At 45.8% G+C, this 18,306-nt stretch overlaps 1 protein-coding gene across 1 annotated transcript in view; it reads right to left on the minus strand.

Moving 5' to 3' along the window:
• The window catches only part of LOC114766810 (protein brambleberry-like), a 480,412-nt gene that overhangs the window by 32,551 nt on the left and 429,555 nt on the right, over window positions 1-18,306 (minus strand). The window lies entirely within an intron of this gene.

Below are 18,306 nucleotides of genomic sequence, written 5' to 3' on the forward strand. Positions count from 1 at the left end.
GAGTGCTGCTGCAGCGACACAGCTGCCTGCATGGCGTGATTTTAGCGCAAGAACATTCCTCGAATATTAACAACGAAACCCAGACACTTCTGCACCATGTCGGTCTCCTTTTGTCATTATTTCTCATTACTGGTAATATGTTCTGTTTTGCCTGGATCTTAATGTTCTAGAATGAAAATTATACAAATCTAATTGTAAATCTTTATTAATAAAGTGCTCCAGACAAATCTGTGGTGTCTGTCACCAAGCCCTGTGCAGCACTTCGCTTCCGCCGCGACGCTTGTTTAGTTTAAAGATTCAGCGTTCCAGCACATTGCATCAAACGGCCTTAATAATGAGCATTAAACCTCCTGTTGGCACGGCAACAGCACGTCGAGCGGCTCGCGGCTTCCTCCGGCCTGTTTTAAAACAAGCGGTAAGGCACGCAGCGCCCTCCTCTACGACAGCTCGTAGACGGACGAGCGTAATCCGTTCCCCGGTGTGGCCGCACTCAATAAGAGACGCCCGTCCAGAGGCAGCGATGAAGATGGGGCCGGGCAGACACGCTCGTCGCACGCTCCTCGCGGGGCAGTGGTGGCCTAGCGGTTAAGGAAGCGGCCCCGTAATCAGAAGGTTGCCGGTTCGAATCCCGATCCGCCAAGGTGCCACTGAGGTGTCACTGAGCAAAGCACCGTCCCCACACACTGCTCCCCGGGCGCCTGTCATGGCTGCCCACTGCTCACTCAGGGTGATGGGTTAAATGCAGAGGACAAATTTCACTGTGTGCACCGTGTGCTGTGCTGCTGTGTATCACATGTGACAATCACTTCACCTTACTTTACTTACTTACTTACTTTAAAGTTTACATTCTCTGATCTATCTCAGGGTTTTTTTTTGGTTCATTGGGCTTTTCCCGCCTTTAGATTCGCCTTCGTTGGGGATCCCTGTGACATTATCGCTGGACCACGTTCTCTCTTTCCTCTCCCCCAGAAGTGGTTGCGTGGCCTAGCGGGTAAGGAAACAGACCCATGAAGGTTGCAGGTTCGAATCCCGGACCACCGGGGTGCAGACGACTGCTCACTGAGGATTAAATGCAGAGGACACCTTTAGCTGTGTCGCAATGACAACCACTTCACTTTCACTCACAGATTCTGACAATCGATGCTTTCGCTGAGTCGCCAGGCACAAATCCGGCTTCGATGTTGGACCACAAACCCCTACTGACCAATGAATCCCCACGGGCACTCGCAGCCAACGAAACCCTGGCCTGATGTATACGCTCGCGCTCCCAGGTACCAGACCAGATGTTGACCTTCGGCCATCACCAATGAAAGTGCGCCAATATTAGACGCCGCAGAATGGCCACCAGCACCAGGCGAGCGCTGGTCACACCCCAACCTGCAGAGTTCCATTCCTAATCCGGACAAACCGACCCTGTTATCTACTCGTGACCATCTCGGATCTCGCTCTGGAGGAGGTGCAGCTGAGCGTCGTTCCAGATGATGGACCCGATCTGCTCCGTTCTGAGGGTTCTGATCTCGGTCATTCATTTCCTGATCGGCCCTGACCTCATCAGCCCCCGGATGGATTTATATAAGCGGCCAGTTGTTCGGAATTCCAGCGTGCGTGGTGTGAACATTGCTTTCGTGCCCCGAGGAAAATCACTAGCAGATCCTGTTTGCTGTTTGCAGCGGTGAAATGCGATATCACATCTCGACGTTGCCGGGGTCCCTCACGCCCGCGGTTTCTTCCCGAGAACACGGATGTGCAGGTTGCGCACGCCGCTTCACGGCACCTGCATCAGCCGCCACTTCGACGCAGCGAACTCCAAAAATTGCATAACGTTTCCCAAGGTCGGCATCAAGGAAAGCGCTCGGCATTCCTGACGGAACGCCGAACGGTTCCACATGCTGCGAGCTGAGCCTCCGGCGTCCACTGCACACGTACACAACGCACTCACGCCGGCTCACGTACGCACACGGCTGACCTTCGCGTTCCGGGGGAACGCGTGCGAGCTCGCCCGTTTCATCACGAGGCGGCCCGATCGGCCCGGCGCCGGTGCACCTGGGGTGACCCTTTGACCTCCGCCGAGCCCACGAATGGTGGCTCGCAGGCCGCACACTCGCCCCCAGCTGCTGAGTCATGTCATCGCCGCTCTCGGGAGGCTCGCCCGGGGTCTGGAACCACTTACCGCTAACCGGCTGTGGCATTTTATCTCCAGCGCTTTTGTCTTGCGCGCGCCGGAATGCCAGACTGCTGCAGCGCTTCGTGCAGTTGTGATGTTTCAAAATTGCAGTGAAACTGGAGTGGGATCAGTGGAAACCAGAAGAAAAATGGTGATTTCAGGCTGAACCCCCGACTCACCCACAGTTAGGAACTTTAACACAGTTGTGATTAAAATGATACTACTACATTTACAGCATTTACCCGACGTCCTTATCCAGAGGGACTTACAGTTAGTAGTCTCAGGGACAGTCCCCCCCGGAGACACTCAGGGTTAAGTGTCTTGCTCAGGGACACAATGGTAGTAAGTGGGGTTTAAACCCGGGTCTTCTGGCTCATAGGCGAGTGTGTTACCCACTAGGCCACTACCACCCTACTACTGCTCTTAGCAGTACTGCGTTTTGGTCTAAGTTTTACTCTACGATGCTCTTCTGGGTGTTTGGATCAAAACCATCCCAGACCTTCTTAAACTGGGTTTAGCAATGCACGCATAATTTGTACGTTTCCCACAATATATATTGCTTTACTGAGCCCTTTCCTATGCTTGTTAGGTTCTGTTTGTGTAGATTCTTCACTCCCATGAAGGAGGAAATGGGGATGTGCAGACATTTCTGACGGCTTATTGTTCAAGCAACATGATAGCTGCATTCACTCTGCAAACTTTGTACATTTATTTTCACATTAACTCTGATCCCAGCCCTGATCCTGGCTATTTAGGCCAAACTGGCTACGTTTAATCCCATTGCACCGGCAGCCAGACGCTGGTTGTTCTTACCATTTGTATCATTACCATTTTGATCACGACTACATCTTGTTTAGAATTATACAGACATTTGGTTACATTAGGCTGTGAGTATAATAAATCTAAATATATTTATAACAGCATTTTTCCCCCCAGAATGAAAAGAACTGCTCCTCATTACCGTCGTTAACTCTGTGGGGGGTAATGATGAGGTTTCCTTTAATGGCTCTTGGTCCCTTTCCGCTGAATGCTCGGAATTCCATCTTTGTAGTTTGGGGAAGAATGGAAATTTGCGGAGTCCACAATTCATGTGATTTGAATTATTGCACACGCAAGGCCATCGGTGGCCAGAAACATCAGCAGTGTCCCCGCAGTCCTGCTCATCACTGGTCGACCATGTTTAAACGTCCGGCTGTCTTCGTCGAGGCAGAGCTCTGTATGGACGTGTGGATGTGTTACATGTGGTCGGTATCTGGTTCTGATATGGACTTATTGGACAGATGAGTCAGTCTGACAGGTCATTGTTTTGATTTTTTTTTGCAGAATGGATGAGGGTTTCTTGCAAAAGAACACAATGTTCCTTTAGATCAGAGGTGCATGGAACTGACCAAGGTTAAACTTGTCTGTTAATGAGATCCTGGGTGGAACCTCACTTCTCCAGCACATTTGCATTTCTGATTTGTGCAGTTTGATGCTTCATGAGTGAAAACATGCTCAACCTGATCCTGGGCCTCATTCGTGTCTGTTCAGGCCTTCCTCTTCAACCGAGCTTTTCGAAATCGTGCAGTCCAACGTTCAAAATTTATTTATGTATTTATTTCAACTTCGCAGCCAGTGCAGAGACTGATATATGAAATAATAATTTCCACGCTTATCCGTGCCCACACATTCCAGCGCTTCCCGGTCTGTAGGGGAGACACATTCTGAACATCCACAGGGTGCTGAATCAGCTTTCTCAGACTCAACTACCGTAAAACTCCTGAATGTTTTAAAAATAGCTGCCTGGTGCCTTCTGTTCGGTTCAATAATGCCCACGACTGGGGAAAATACTAACGTGTGAAAAAATCTCATAAAATATTCCAGGTTGGCCTGGCAGCTCTCAACGTTAATGCATTTACAGTGCGAACCTCACGCAAATGAATCACTGGCCCCCAGCATTCCTCCATAATTCCACCATGGATTCTTTCCCTTTAGTTGCCGAGGAGATGCTGGATTTTACAATTGCAAAGAACCGTTTCCAGATCAGTCGTTGCCACCAGACAAAAAGGTGAGATGCTGGACGTGGGGGGGCGAGTGTCTGAGGCCATTGTCCTCCTTCTAATCTGCTTTCCGGTAACAGTCCGTACGCACTTTCTCACACTTCATCTTTGACCACATTCCTCGTGAACATCTTGACTTAATCCGAACCTGTCGTTTATTTATGGCCCATGACTGAACGCGAACCTCCAGATGAATTTTGACTCGGCCGTTGGGAGACTCCCATTGGTTCGTCACGTTGGAGGCGGTCGCCTTGCGCCCCATCCATTTCCGAGCGGATTAGCGAGCCTGTGCCCCCTCAACGGCAGGCGAGGGAATACGTGGAAGAGCATTCCTGTCCCCCGTCCAAGGCACCTTTTCTTTTCGATTTCATGGTGAACTCGCGCTTGTTTTCGTGAGCGCTAGACGAGCTTGGTCCCGTGCCCGGGCGTCAAATCTGACTCGTCCGCTGTGAGCGCCGGCGCTACGTTTACGTGATTTATTCCAACGTTACAAACGGCAATGACCGTTCCTCTTTCACAACAACTTTAAAGCTTTTGGAACACACATGCCATGGAATCATAGTGTCTGTTCATCAAAAGTGTCCAGCGTTGCTCAGCAGCGGCTTTCTTTTTTCTATATGGTCAAAATGTGTGAGAAAAAGGAAAAAGCTGCTCGGTTTCCACGTTCTCAGGCTCAAATGTGACTTTCTTAATATGGATAATATGGGAAACGTGTACACCCCATTATTTCAGCTCCAAGCTTGGTCAGTGCAGCTCGAGACCGATATGCTCTTCATGGCATATTGGGCACCGTCGGTCTCCCTCAAGACGATGAAGCTCTCGAGTGAAGTCTACCGACTGACTGACGTCAACTGGTTTTCAACAGGCGCTTGATGGATCATGGCGACTTTGTTTACATCAGACCACTGCAGCTGAAGGATGCTGAGAAGGCTTTTGAGCTCCCAGTGTCCCCGGAAACCAGATATTTACGAAGAGCCGGACACGACACAAACACGCGTGCGGGACATCCAGAAATGTCCCGGTATGGAGGAACATTTGGGGGTGCGTGTGTGGGGAAAGAGTGAGGACGGCGGCTCGCGGCCAACCGGACTTCATCCGTCACTACTGCTACTGTGGTGAGGAGCCGTGTTGATTTTAAATCCACGATCGTTTTTCACCAGAGAGATTATTTCGTCATCAGGGCCACAGCCTGTTACTTCTGTGTCATCAGCGAAGAAGTCTAAACATTGGCAAACCTTCCTCCATGTTCCAGCTCACTCTGAATTTATTACGTTTTTTTGTGGCAATCACATTCACTTTTATGGCAATCACCTAAAAGAGTGACACACCACAGCACCCATCCCCTGAGGGAGCAGTGGGCGGCCATGACAGGCGCCCGGGGAGCAGTGTGTGGGGACGGTACCGGGATTCGAACCGGCAACCTTCTGATTACGGGTCCGTTTTCTTACTCACTTGGCCAACCACTGCCTTCCATACCTGTGATATTAATGATGTTTCTGAGGAGTTCTTGTCATTTCATTGGAGTGGGTCAGAAGCCTAATTTTGCATTAAATTAGTATATGTCTTCTTGTATTATGATATTAACAGATTCTAAGGCCTTTAATAGTATCAGTACACGACCCACGGCTCCCACCGCAGCCGTTTTAGCCACAGAAATGTTTCCGTGTCGCATAAAGCAATTTATAAACTGGCGCAGCCAACAACAAAGCCTGGTTATCGGCACGCCAGCGCCAGGAATAGCGTCTCGTCCCCAGAGGGGGCGCGAAGGTAAACAAAAACAGGCCGACGCGCTGGACAAATACTGCATCTGACACTCCGCGGCATTTCCTCTGTTTCCAATTATCGGTTCATTCCAGCGCGTCCTCGGGGTGTCGTAAAGACAACTTATATTAGGCCAGAAATAGTCCCGAGAATGCGGCCCGTCTGCTGCGCCGTCTCTGATGCTGTCCGATGGCAGTAGTGATTAAATGTGCTGTCATTTATCATTCTCATGTCCTTTCTTCACCCGCCACGCTGCAGGGAGGGCAGGCCTGGCCTCTGCATTCTTCCTGATGGCTGAAATTCGAGGACGCGTGCCGAGCGCAGCTCCACGCCGAAACCCCCGCGCTGTCCGGGCGCAGGAAGTCACCGCGATAATAAACCACAAGCCGTGGCGTCCCGACCGAATTTAAACCATCAGCTGGAGTAATGCAGGCCTGCAGCGGGGCTCAAGAGCCACCAGCGTTCGCGTCCCCCCCCCCCCCGGACTCCAGTCTTATCCCCCGTCCCCTGAACTCTGCTCTAATTTATGTCTTCTAATAATTCCGATGTGCAGAGCAGAGATTTTTTTGGCCCTGCAGTGATGGGTTTTTTTTCTACCTCTCGGCATCAAATGACTGGATTCCAGAATCGGAATCTGGAGCGAACGTGCCATGTCCGTTTCAGGTTTATTAAAAACTCTGCGGACACGCTCGTGTAACTTACTACGGCAATCGTAGCGATAACGGCTCCGCTTGATTTACGTCCATGATGGTCATGTGACATGGCACCTGACCACGCCCACTTCCTTTATTAGCGGAGCTAAATCATTGTCTGTAGGTGGCACTGAAATACCGGGAAGGTTTCCTGACGACTACTAACCAGCAAGGCATTCAAATGTAATTAATAAGTAATTAATACTCGCCGTCAAAATGTCATTTTGCATGTTGAGCAGCTCAATGGAGTCGATGAATAATCGTCCGTAAAATCATTAACTCCAAAAACATTTCAAGGACATCCACGTCCCTCGGCCTCTGAACTCACTTTTAGACAAGTTCTAAATCTAAATTTCACCAGGAGAAATGCATCTGGCGTGTTATAGCAAGTACTATCAGATCTTGTGTTGAATAAACTCTGAATTAATGCTGAATACTGAAATATTTCGAGCTGATTCTGGGTGATTTGTTGGGGTTGTGTGGTTCACAATCCCCCTGCTGTTCTGTAACAATATAAACTTTCAGTTGTCCTCTAATCCACCGCATCAATCTTCTGTCATGTAGATTTATCTGAACCGCAACACAGCGAACATATTTATGTTGGCACCAGAGACCGGAGTGTGACTTCGCCATGCAAATGTTTGTGTCAACTGGAATGCAAATGTTTGATGAGTTGATGAGGTAACGTCCTCTCTGGTCACTTCTCTTTCCTTTCGTCATTCGAATGTCAGGATGACCAAGTGGTTTTCTGTAAATCCAGAGCAAATACCGCAGCCGTGGACTCTTATATGGCTCATTTTCTTCATTTTACATTCACATTTACAGATTTGGCAGACTCTCACTCCAGACTTACATGAGGGTTTTAAGATTTTTTTTAAATATATATGCAAGTGTCCTTTCCTAATATAATGGTTTCCTAAAAAGGAAGGTTAGTAGCTTGCCTTTGAAGATCTTTAGTGACTCAGCTGCTTCGACACTAGCAGTATGTCTTCATACTTATATTGCAGTTCCCTGTGGCTTTGGAAAATCAATAATCATTGAATAAAATTTATAATTTAATTTAAGTGTATTTTATTTTTATCCATTCATTTCTTTTCGTAGTTCAAAGTTTTAAGGATTATTTTTTTTGGAGAATCCAGCTAAAATCCATGGTGTTGAGCTTGTACCAGTTGTTGTGGAGCGAGTGGTCAGTTTGTCATGTTCACATCTGGCGACCATTTTTTTTTTTTGGTGTAAATTCACACAGCGTGACCCTGTCTGTATTAGTTAACGGTCCCCTGACATGAAAATTTCTCTTCGTGAGAATGTTTAACATTAATACGAGTTCCACTGGCCTGTCTATGGTCCTGCAGTGGCTAGAAATGGCGATAGGCGTGTGAAGAGTGCTTTGGCCATTCTGGATCAAAGTGGGTGTAATTCTGCACCAAGGCTGAGTTTCGGAAAGAGACGTCAGATACAGTATTACGGAACCAAAAAGACAGATATAAATTTTTATTTCGGGGGGGGACCTTTAAATTTACTTTTGTCATTCAGTCTGAGAGGGAACGTGATCAAGTCTGAGATCGCTCAGTATGATGTAATGCTGTCTTTATTGTCCTCCCAACCATCATCAAGGCGCCAACCTTTCACCAAAAACAGGTACCGGCAGGCACCTGAACCTGATGTCACCTGCACAAACCGGCTCGGCAGCTCGCCTGGGGCGCAGGATCAAGTCTTCAGCCTCCGAATAGAAAAACAAAATCTATTTATGGAAAACTAATTCCATGCTGACAAGGGGAAAAAAAATCCACCCCGCAGCAAGCGAAGCCATCGTGAGTCTGGATGGTTCTTATTCATTCGGCAGGATGGACACTACAGCCAGTAGAATCCCTCATGCCCCGGGTCTTCTAAAGCCAGGTACCAGTTACAGCTCCAGCGGGTCTTCTGATTGGCTGAGGGTCAGGTACAGACTACAGTCTCCTCCTGGAGTCTCTTAAGAAGGCGAGCCTCGGGGTATTTTCCCCAAAATGTACCTTAAAAAAGAAAAGCAGTGGGACGAGTCTCATTTTGCAGGCCCTTTGAACCCAGGAGTCCCTCACATTCTTCTTGTGCACTGCGGTCTGTGGAGCCCTGAGTTGCGTGTTGACTGAGAACTGTACTCTTGTGCTGGTTTTTTTTTTCTTCTTCCACCGTTTCCTCCGCTGTCAGGGTCCTTTCCCTTTTGATTAATGCTGACTTAATGACCCCCCACAGACCAGAAAGCCAGCTGAACTATGTGAGGCATCTTAAACTGATGCAGCTTGTGCGCGCAGCCTGTTTATAGGGCACAAGTACATCTTATAAACACACAGGGCCCGCGCAGTGGAGCACGCTAGCCGAGCGCCAGAAGATGTTCACCTCAGATGAGCTCTGCGTTCGTCCTCTCCTTTAAAAAGCCAATTTGCAAATACAGAGTTTGGCAAAGACCGCAGCTGTAAATGTAATAACCGTTTGTTGAATTTGTGTTACCGAAGGCTCGTTACTCTTCGTTCTGTTGCCGCGCGGCGAGGCAGCGGAACTCCCCCACGTGCATGACCCCTTTTCTGAGATACAATTCCGCAGCTTTGGGTGTCAGAACCTTGCTGTCTTTAAACAAGACGTCAAGCGTAGCTAATCGTAGTTCATTAGCATATCCCAGATTATAGAGATTTCACAGATCTTGAGATCAGATAAAATCACATAATCACATAGGGGGCTGGTAGTAGCCTAGAGGGGAACATACTCGCCTATGAACCAGAAAACCCAGGTTCGAACCCCACTTACTACCATCGAGTCCCTGAGCAGGACACTTAACCCTGAGTGTCTCCAGGGGGGGACTGTCCCTGTAACTACTGATTGTAAGTCGCGTCTGATAAAATTCTGTAAAATGTAATGTAAAAAAAAACATAATCCATCCTAAAATTTGACCCGTTTTTATTTCAGTCAGAGCTCATCACTCAAAAAGAAGTACACATTACCCAAATACATTGTGGATTTTTCAATTACAAATGCCTTGTAGGTATAAAAACGTAAAATTAACACTGCACTATGTGGTCAGAACAATCCTGATGTATCAGTATTATCCAAATCCCTTCAAAAAATGCTTTGAACAATGCCACCTGAGGGGTTTAATCCAGATAAAAGTTTGGATTTTGTGATCTAATATCAGAAACTGTACTTTTTTGTGAAATCCTTTTTCAAGACTTGAATAACTTTCATACAACTAGGCCCAGGTGACTGTGCCAGCGTACAATAATCCAGAGGATTACTCTGGTTTTAAATAGTCAGCCCTGTTTGACTCACTTGTCTTCCTGATCCCAATCCCTGCTTTTGTTTAGGACAGATCAGGACAAACGGTGCAGGAAATAAATAGGCTCGTGTGTTTAGTCTCTAAGTGCACTTTTAGTCATGCTGAAAACCTTTTATTCTGGAGGCCGGATGGGGATGTGGAAATTACTGTCTCAGGGAACACTAGGAGTGGTGCGGGAGCAGTTCATAAACTCACTCACTCGCTTTCAAATCAACCGCTTGATCCATACTCAACCGCAGCCCACGTCTTGCAAATCAAAGGACCTGAAGGTCACCGGTCCTAAATAAATAAGGGTGGCTTCCGGGGTGGCCGTGAGGCTCTGGTTAGATTAGAAATCATGTCCATCTGATTTGTTCTGTGAGAAACTGAGACAGATTGACAAACCGCCAAGGTGCCACTGAGGTACCGTCCGCACACACTGCTCCCCGGGCGCCTTTCATGGTCGCCCACTGCTCACTAGGCAATGCGTAAAAAATGCAGAGGACACGTTTCGTTGGGTCACCGCGTTCTCAATAAACCGATGTTATTATTTTAAAAAATGGCCGAGATAACGAACTTTGCCGTTGCTCCATGGTTCCGGTCACTGTGTTGTATTGATGTGCATTTTATGAAGCTATTACACCGTGGGAGCTGTGTCGAGGGCCGGAAGGAAAAGTAAAAATCAGCAGGTGCTGTATTGTGATTATGAACCTTCATACTGTCATCATTTCGAAACTAGCGTTGATTTCGTGTCCATGCGATCCCACGCCCGGGTTCATGGGGAGTGTTGCGTCAGGAAGGGCATCCGGCATGAAACTTCATAGGAACAACCAGACCAGTTGTTCTGTTGAAAAAGTGAAAGTGAAGTGATTGTCCCTTGTGATACACAGCAGCACAGCACACGGTGCACACAGTGAAATTTGTCCTCTGTATTTAACCATCACCCTTGGTGAGCAGTGGGCAGCCATGACAGGCGCACGGGGAGCAGTGTGTGGGGACGGTGCTTTGCTCAGTGGCACCTTGGCGGATCGGGATTCGAACCAGCAACCTTCTGATTACAGGGCCGCTTCCTTGACCGCTCAGCCACCACTGCCCCCCACTAGGCCACCACTGCCCCCATTTGCGGCGACCCCTAAGGGGAGGAGCCGAAAGGACAAGACCATGTATCAACTAAGCAAGGATCTTAATATCATGGCTGGGTTTTCAACAATTGATGAAAAATAGGCCAATTCCATGCATATAACAAAGAAATTGGAGGATTTTTCTGCATGGTTCTATCTCTTCTACCTGTTGTGTTCATGTGTTACACACTATTAATGCAATAGACATGGTTTTTGTCACAGTAAACGCAGCAATGTCGACCAAGGCTAAATGGTAGAATGTTGTGAGCGGAATGTGTTGAGCTCTTCATTTTCTCCACACAAACCACATGAAATGAGACCAAACCCATTTACAATCAGCCTAATGACATGGAAATGAAGTCCTAAGGAATGTGTAAGAGTCACTCGTTTTTACTGAAAAGTTCAGTGGCCGTGAACAGGCATGTGTTTCCTATTGTTGGTGTTATTGGTGCTTTATGCATATTATGCTTTATGTGTGCATGCAAAATAAGGCCAATAGCTCTCCAGGGATATGTTGCCTGAAAGAGATTTATGTTGGATCTGGGGAATTTATGACTTGCTAAGTGTCCCCTTTAAAAAAATGTATTGATCTCAGTGTTGGTCCCGAACTCTGATCAGAACTTGACAGATTGTACTGCATGAAAAGGGCCGGTTCTGTGCCCACCTTATTCCTTAACAGCCTCCAGCCGTCACCCCGTGGCCCTCATGTTACATTCAGACACCCCTTCCTCCCCCATGATAGTCTAAAAATACACATTTCATAAAGGAAACCATATGCAAGGGGTTGCGTAATGTTGCACACAGAGTAATAGAACGCGGATGGATCTGGGGCAGCGTGTATATGGTTGGGAATGTTGCATGGCACTGGGGCTGCCATGTCCCATCCTGCTTTTGGGATAGGCTTTGGGAACATTGTTAAAACAAATCTCTCTCGTAATGTTTCCTTTGGACACGGTTCTCACATTATAAAGACATCACATCTCTTTCATGTGATATTCCTTAATCTAAATGTTAATTAAGATGGTAATGGGGGTCTGGTCTCCTCTATGTGTGTATGTGTATGTGTGTGAGAGTAAGTGTGTGTAACAGTACAGACCAAAAGTCTGGACACACCTTCTTATTCAATGTGTTTTCTTTATTTTCATGACCATTTATGTTGGTAGATTCTCACTGAAGGCATCAAAACTATGAATGAACACATGCGGAGTTATGTACTTAACAAAAAGTGGAGACCTGGCCTCCACAGTCACCGGACCTGAACCCAATCCAGATGGTTTGGGGTGAGCTGGACCAACAAGGGCTAAACACCTCTGGGAACTCCTTCAAGACTGTTGGAGAAGCATTTCAGGTGACAACCTCTTGAAGCTCATCGAGAGAATGCCAAGAGTGTGCAAAGCAGTAATCAGAGCAAAGAAACTAGAATATAAAAAATGTTTTCACTTATTTCAACTTTTTTTGTTAAGTACATAACTCCACATGTGTTCATTCATAGTTTTGATGCCTTCAGTGAGAATCTACCAACGTAAATGGTCCATGCGTTTGTATGTCAGCCTGTTTGATTTACCAGGTAATGTGGGTGTGTGTGTGTGTGTGTGAGTGGGAGTTAGTATGTGTGTATATGTCACTTTGAGACTCTAACCATGCGTTTGGATGTCAGCCTGTTTGATTTACCAGGTATGGTGGGTGTGTGTGCACTATTTCTCTTTTTATGTGCATCTGTGTGTCACTGTTCCTCTGTGTTTGTCAGCCCAGTTCTGGCTGTTTACGTTGGTCGTACCTGCTGTCGGATGTTTTTATGATTCTGTGCCTGAAAGAATTATGCACAGTTTATTATAGAGTAAAAAAACTCCAATTCCATGAACTCTGCATGAGAAACCACCAATGTTAGGGGTTTGTTTTCTACCTCAACCTATGGGCTATTCCGGATTTTTACGCTTCAGACTGACACATGGATGCTGAAATCCTTCTGCAATCTGCAGACTGTACATTTTCTCCGTGGATTTCCGTCATGCATTCAGAAGCAGGCTGAGAATGTCCCACTTCATCGCTGATTTAATTGTTTCAGCAAATGTATAAACCCTCAATTTCCAAATTGACAATTTGACAGCGTGTTGGCAATGTTAGTTATTTTATTTTATTTTAAGATATTATTCCGTTGGTACTTACGTACAACTGAAAGTACAGATGTATTTAATATCTCCGCAGAACAAATTGACTAACAAAAGTGACCCAGAGTTTTCATGCAATCTACTCATTTATTTACGAGGCTTTTTCCTGTTACACAATTCGTTGTTTAATGGGCTCTTTTTCTTCTGACATCTTTTAATTGGTCACAGATATCAAATGGAGCATATTTCATTTCTTAGTGTTGGTGGTCGAAAGAATCTGACAGGGTTCTGAAGGATCTGGCAGTTCCCTGCCTTTCATTCTCCCTTTTATAATATTAATGCTGTTATGCAACGTCCTCTTCACCAATAATTCAGGAATAGTGGAATGTTCTCTATGTTCTGCAGCTGACATTGTGCATTTGCGGCCCATAAAACAGTGATCTATACGTTTCCAGGGGAATGTATAGATTTCACTTTACAGCTACTCATGAGAGCATTTCCCAAGAAACGTGTAAATACTCTGTTAACATGCCCGGAGTGTGGCAGTGTGCTTATTCATTCCCCACTCCCTGTTCCAAAAAAGTTAAATAAATTACAAAACTAATTTGTTCCTGGTAAATAGAGTTATAAATTATATTATGCAACACATGGTGGTTTGTTCCTTTATGAAATCATCAGAATTGTAGAAAAATTGACACCGCATTTACCGCATGTTATATTTTTAAATGTGAACACCGCATATTCACACCTCCTCTTTCTGCCTCGGGCACCCAGGCACAATACAGGTTAAAGTTGAACATCGACAGGACATCCAAACACTGATCCCATCTGCCACGGTGGGTCACATGTCCTGGTCTTGTCCATCACTGACCACCTTCTGGGCGCAGATTTTCGCTCATTGCTGCAGTGTTTGGCGTGCATCATCTAAGGCCCAGTGCCGTAGCGTCTGCCAAAGTGGAAGTCACACTGGGGTCACGGAGCAGAGTGAAGGAGCAGTTGTAGCGGTTTGCAGGATGAGCGTATTGCTGAGTATTCTGGGACCATGTATCAGCCAAAGCGGAACACTACCAGTGTACACATTCACGTAAGCACGTACAGTCAAACAAGCTGGGAGGAGGCCAGAGGAGACAGAGGATCGGGCGCTCGTTGAACGAGCATGCCCGTCCCATGACTGAAGTCATGTGACCCCCCCCCCCCGTCCTTTTTGTGTGGGGTCAGGGAAATCCTTTCTTTGTTACGCGGGAAAAACTGAGGTATTCCAGGGTCAGGTCCTCTGGCAAATTCCGTAGCACTTGGGCTTCTTTTCTGGAGTTTTCCCGGTGAGGTTCCCTTATCTTGATTTTGTGGGACAATTGGGAGGCTAAGCACAACAGAGGCTAAATTGCCAACATTCATTTTACTTTTACTTATTAGTAAAGTAAGCCGGGCGCCTGTCATGGCTGCCCACTGCTCACCAAGGGTGATGGTTAAATACAGGGAGTGCAGAATTATTAGGCAAGTTGTATTTTTGAGGAATAATTTTATTATTGAACAACAACCATGTTCTCAATGAACCCAAAAAACTCATTAATATCAAAGCTGAATGTTTTTGGAAGTAGTTTTTAGTTTGTTTTTATTTTTAGCTATTTTAGGGGGATATCTGTGTGTGCAGGTGACTATTACTGTGCATAATTATTAGGCAACTTAACAAAAAACAAATATATACCCATTTCAATTATTTATTTTTACCAGTGAAACCAATATAACATCTCCATATTCACAAATATACATTTCTGACATTCAAAAACAAAACAAAAACAAATCAGTGACCAATATAGCCACCTTTCTTTGCAAGGACACTCAAAAGCCTGCCATCCATGGATTCTGTCAGTGTTTTGATCTGTTCTCCATCAACATTGCATGCAGCAGCAACCACAGCCTACCAGACACTGTTCAGAGAGGTGTACTGTTTTCCCTCCTAGTAAATCTCACATTTGATGATGGACCACAGGTTCTCAATGGGGTTCAGATCAGGTGAACAAGGAGGCCATGTCATTAGTTTTTCTTCTTTTATACCCTTTCTTGCCAGCCACGCTGTGGAGTACTTGGACGCGTGTGATGGAGCATTGTCCTGCATGAAAATCATGTTTTTCTTGAAGGATGCAGAATTCTTCCTGTACCACTGCTTGAAGAAGGTGTCTTCCAGAAACTGGCAGTAGGACTGGGAGTTGAGCTTGACTCCATCAGCTCTACTGGTGGATGATCTTCACCATTCATAAGGGTTTCACTGTAGATGCTGTAAGGAGAGTGTTGCAGGAGTCATGGTAAGAGATAATTGAGTTGGTATACATGAGCGACTTGAACTTCAATCCTCACTTACTACCATTGTGTCCCTGAGCAAGACAATTAAACTTGAGTGTCTCCAGGAGGACTGTCCCTGTAACTACTGACTACTGTAAGTCACTCTGTATAAGGGCATCTCATAAATGCTGAAAATGTACACAGGGCAGTGTTGACCTAGCAGTTAAGGAAGCTCCCCTGTAATCAGAAGGTTGCCGGTTCGATGGAGCACATTGCCACTGAGCACAGTACCGTCCCCACACACTGCTCCCTGAGAGCCTGTCATGGCTGCCCACTGCTCACTAAGGTGAGGACACATTTCACCATATCACCGTGTGCTGTGCGGCAGTGTTTCACAATGACAATCACTTCACTTTACTTTCACTTTCCCGGGAGGCAGTACTGGAAGCCGATAGGGGGAGCACTAATTTGTCCTATTCGGATCAAACAGAATGCAAGCGCTGCAATTTAATACAGCAACTAACAATGCAGAATTGGGTTTGTTTTAAGCACACTTTATTAATCAGTTTCTGTAAACCTACCTATCCATCCAGTAAAAATAGCTAAACCTCAATTTCTGGCAGAGCTCTGGTTATTTAGCTTGTGTGTCAAGCTCTGTTTGCAGGTACACAGGATGACCATGGCTGGCCATGCATTTCCATGAAGAAGAAACACCAACACACATCATCTAAACTTGTCATTGTCTTTATGAAACAATAAGCGCACTAAACGGGATGAATTAAAAATAGCTTGTTCCTCATGGTAACGGGGCCATTAAAGATTCTGGAGCCCTGACTCACTTCACTTCAGAGACGCTCATCATGTGGTTGCACGAGGATGTTTCTCATTAGATCTGGAATGTAAATGAGTTTACTCAGCTCTCTCCGGGCAGAGAGGCCCAGCTGATATGGATGGTGCCATGGTGAAGCCGAGACATTTGAGATGCTTCCAAACTTTGGAGATCACTTTTAAACCTATGCACCAATTATGCCTGACTATTACTGAATTGTAAAACGTTGAAAACGTTTCTAATTATAAAGGAAATATATTAAATTCCAGCTTTCATATTGTTATCATTGACTTTTTTTATGTTTACAATCAAGTATTGTCGTATTGGTGTTTCAACACATTCTCATATATGGTTCTTTGTTTTTAGGCCTATTTTTAGGTTGAAGAACTAAACCAAAGACTCAGAAATAACATGTGAGCTTACGTATTAAACAAAATGACTGCGAACAAAGCAAAATGTTTTATATTTTATGCTTTTGCTGTGATTTCACACTCATGGCATTCTTTCAGCCTTCTTAACTTAAGAACCCTTTCAGGACTTTGGGAAAAATCGCCATCGCCTGGTCATGTCCTGAAACCCAGAATAGCATCTGTCATGGCCTCCATGGTATGGACATGTCAAAACCTTTGACTGTTATTGTGTGTGTGTGTTTTTCTTCGTTCTTACAGTAGTCCAGACACGATTCAGTGCTGAAGCAGCCCATGATCATAGAGAACAGGATGTGTTTGCAACCAGCTTCTGGGAATTAACAAGTTCAATCAGGGATGGTAAATAGTGCAGCATCATGACTCATGAAGTTCCTGAAAAAAGTCCCTGGTGCAGGGCACATACGGTCACCATGTTATTATGCCACTGACTTCAGCACATTCAGCACCCCTGTTAAGCGTTTTAAGAACTGACTGTTGCGTATTCATCCATTTAATTGATTAAATTTTCTGAAAAAATGACTAACATTTATGGGAAAACGGGCCCGTAGGTGCTTTCTTTTTTGTCTGCTCTGGCTTCATTGGGTGTGCAGGTTTAAGTCAATACCTGCGAAGCTTTGATCGTAACATGTCTCTGCCTAGGAGTGACTTCATTCTTGAGCCCCCAGTTTCCCAGAAGCATCTGTGAGGACCCTTGATCCACGCTTATTCTGCCTGTTTTGTCTGTGACATAAATTCAGTCTGGAAACAGTCCATTGGATTGACATCAATAAAAATAGAAATGCATTTCATTTATGGGGTCTAGGAGGTTAGTCTTGGACCACGCCTGCCCTTTCTGTGCCTCCACCTGTAACTTGTGATGACGTTATGGAGCCCACATGTGCCAGTTATGAACAAGCTTCTGGGTGAATCGGGGTGTTGCATTGAACAGACTTGCTATGGTAACCATAGCGACTGTTCATAATTAATAAACACAACATGTTGAGGCCTGTAATTCTGTTAAAGATGCACTAAGCAGATCTGTCCAGGATTTTTTTTTGTGTGCGGAATTAATCACGAAAATATTGTACACTGTGTGTGTGAAACTGTGGGGGTTTGACCTCATAGCGTCCAACCCACCAGAACACGGAACATCGTAAAGTATTGAATTTAAAATCCAGAAGACAAATAGTTGCGTATGATCACAGTGGCATGGTAAAATGAGGCAGGTGGAAAGACGGACGCAAAGCGCGACTACCGCAAAGGCGATATAATACAACACAAAACGTGACTTACAAGGACTGGCCGACCACAGCACATCGACACACCAAACTCAGGCCCATGGCATCATACAGTGGGTGTTATTCCGGGTGGGTGATGTTAGCGCCAACATGTGAGTTATGAGTGTGCAACTGGTGCCCAGACTCTTCTGAAGCTATTCCATGTAGCGAATCAGCAGTTGGTTCAGATCCAGTGGTGGGTGGTTGTAGCCTAGTGGTAACACATTCGAAGACCCAGGTTCAAACCCCACTTACTACCATCGTGTCCCTGAGCAAGACACTTAACCCTGAGTGTCTCCAGGGGGGGGGGGGACTGTCCCTGTAACTACTGATTGTAAGTCG

This window comes from Denticeps clupeoides, chromosome 17, assembly GCF_900700375.1.
Source record: "Denticeps clupeoides chromosome 17, fDenClu1.1, whole genome shotgun sequence".
Taxonomy (NCBI): Eukaryota; Metazoa; Chordata; class Actinopteri; order Clupeiformes; family Denticipitidae; genus Denticeps; species Denticeps clupeoides.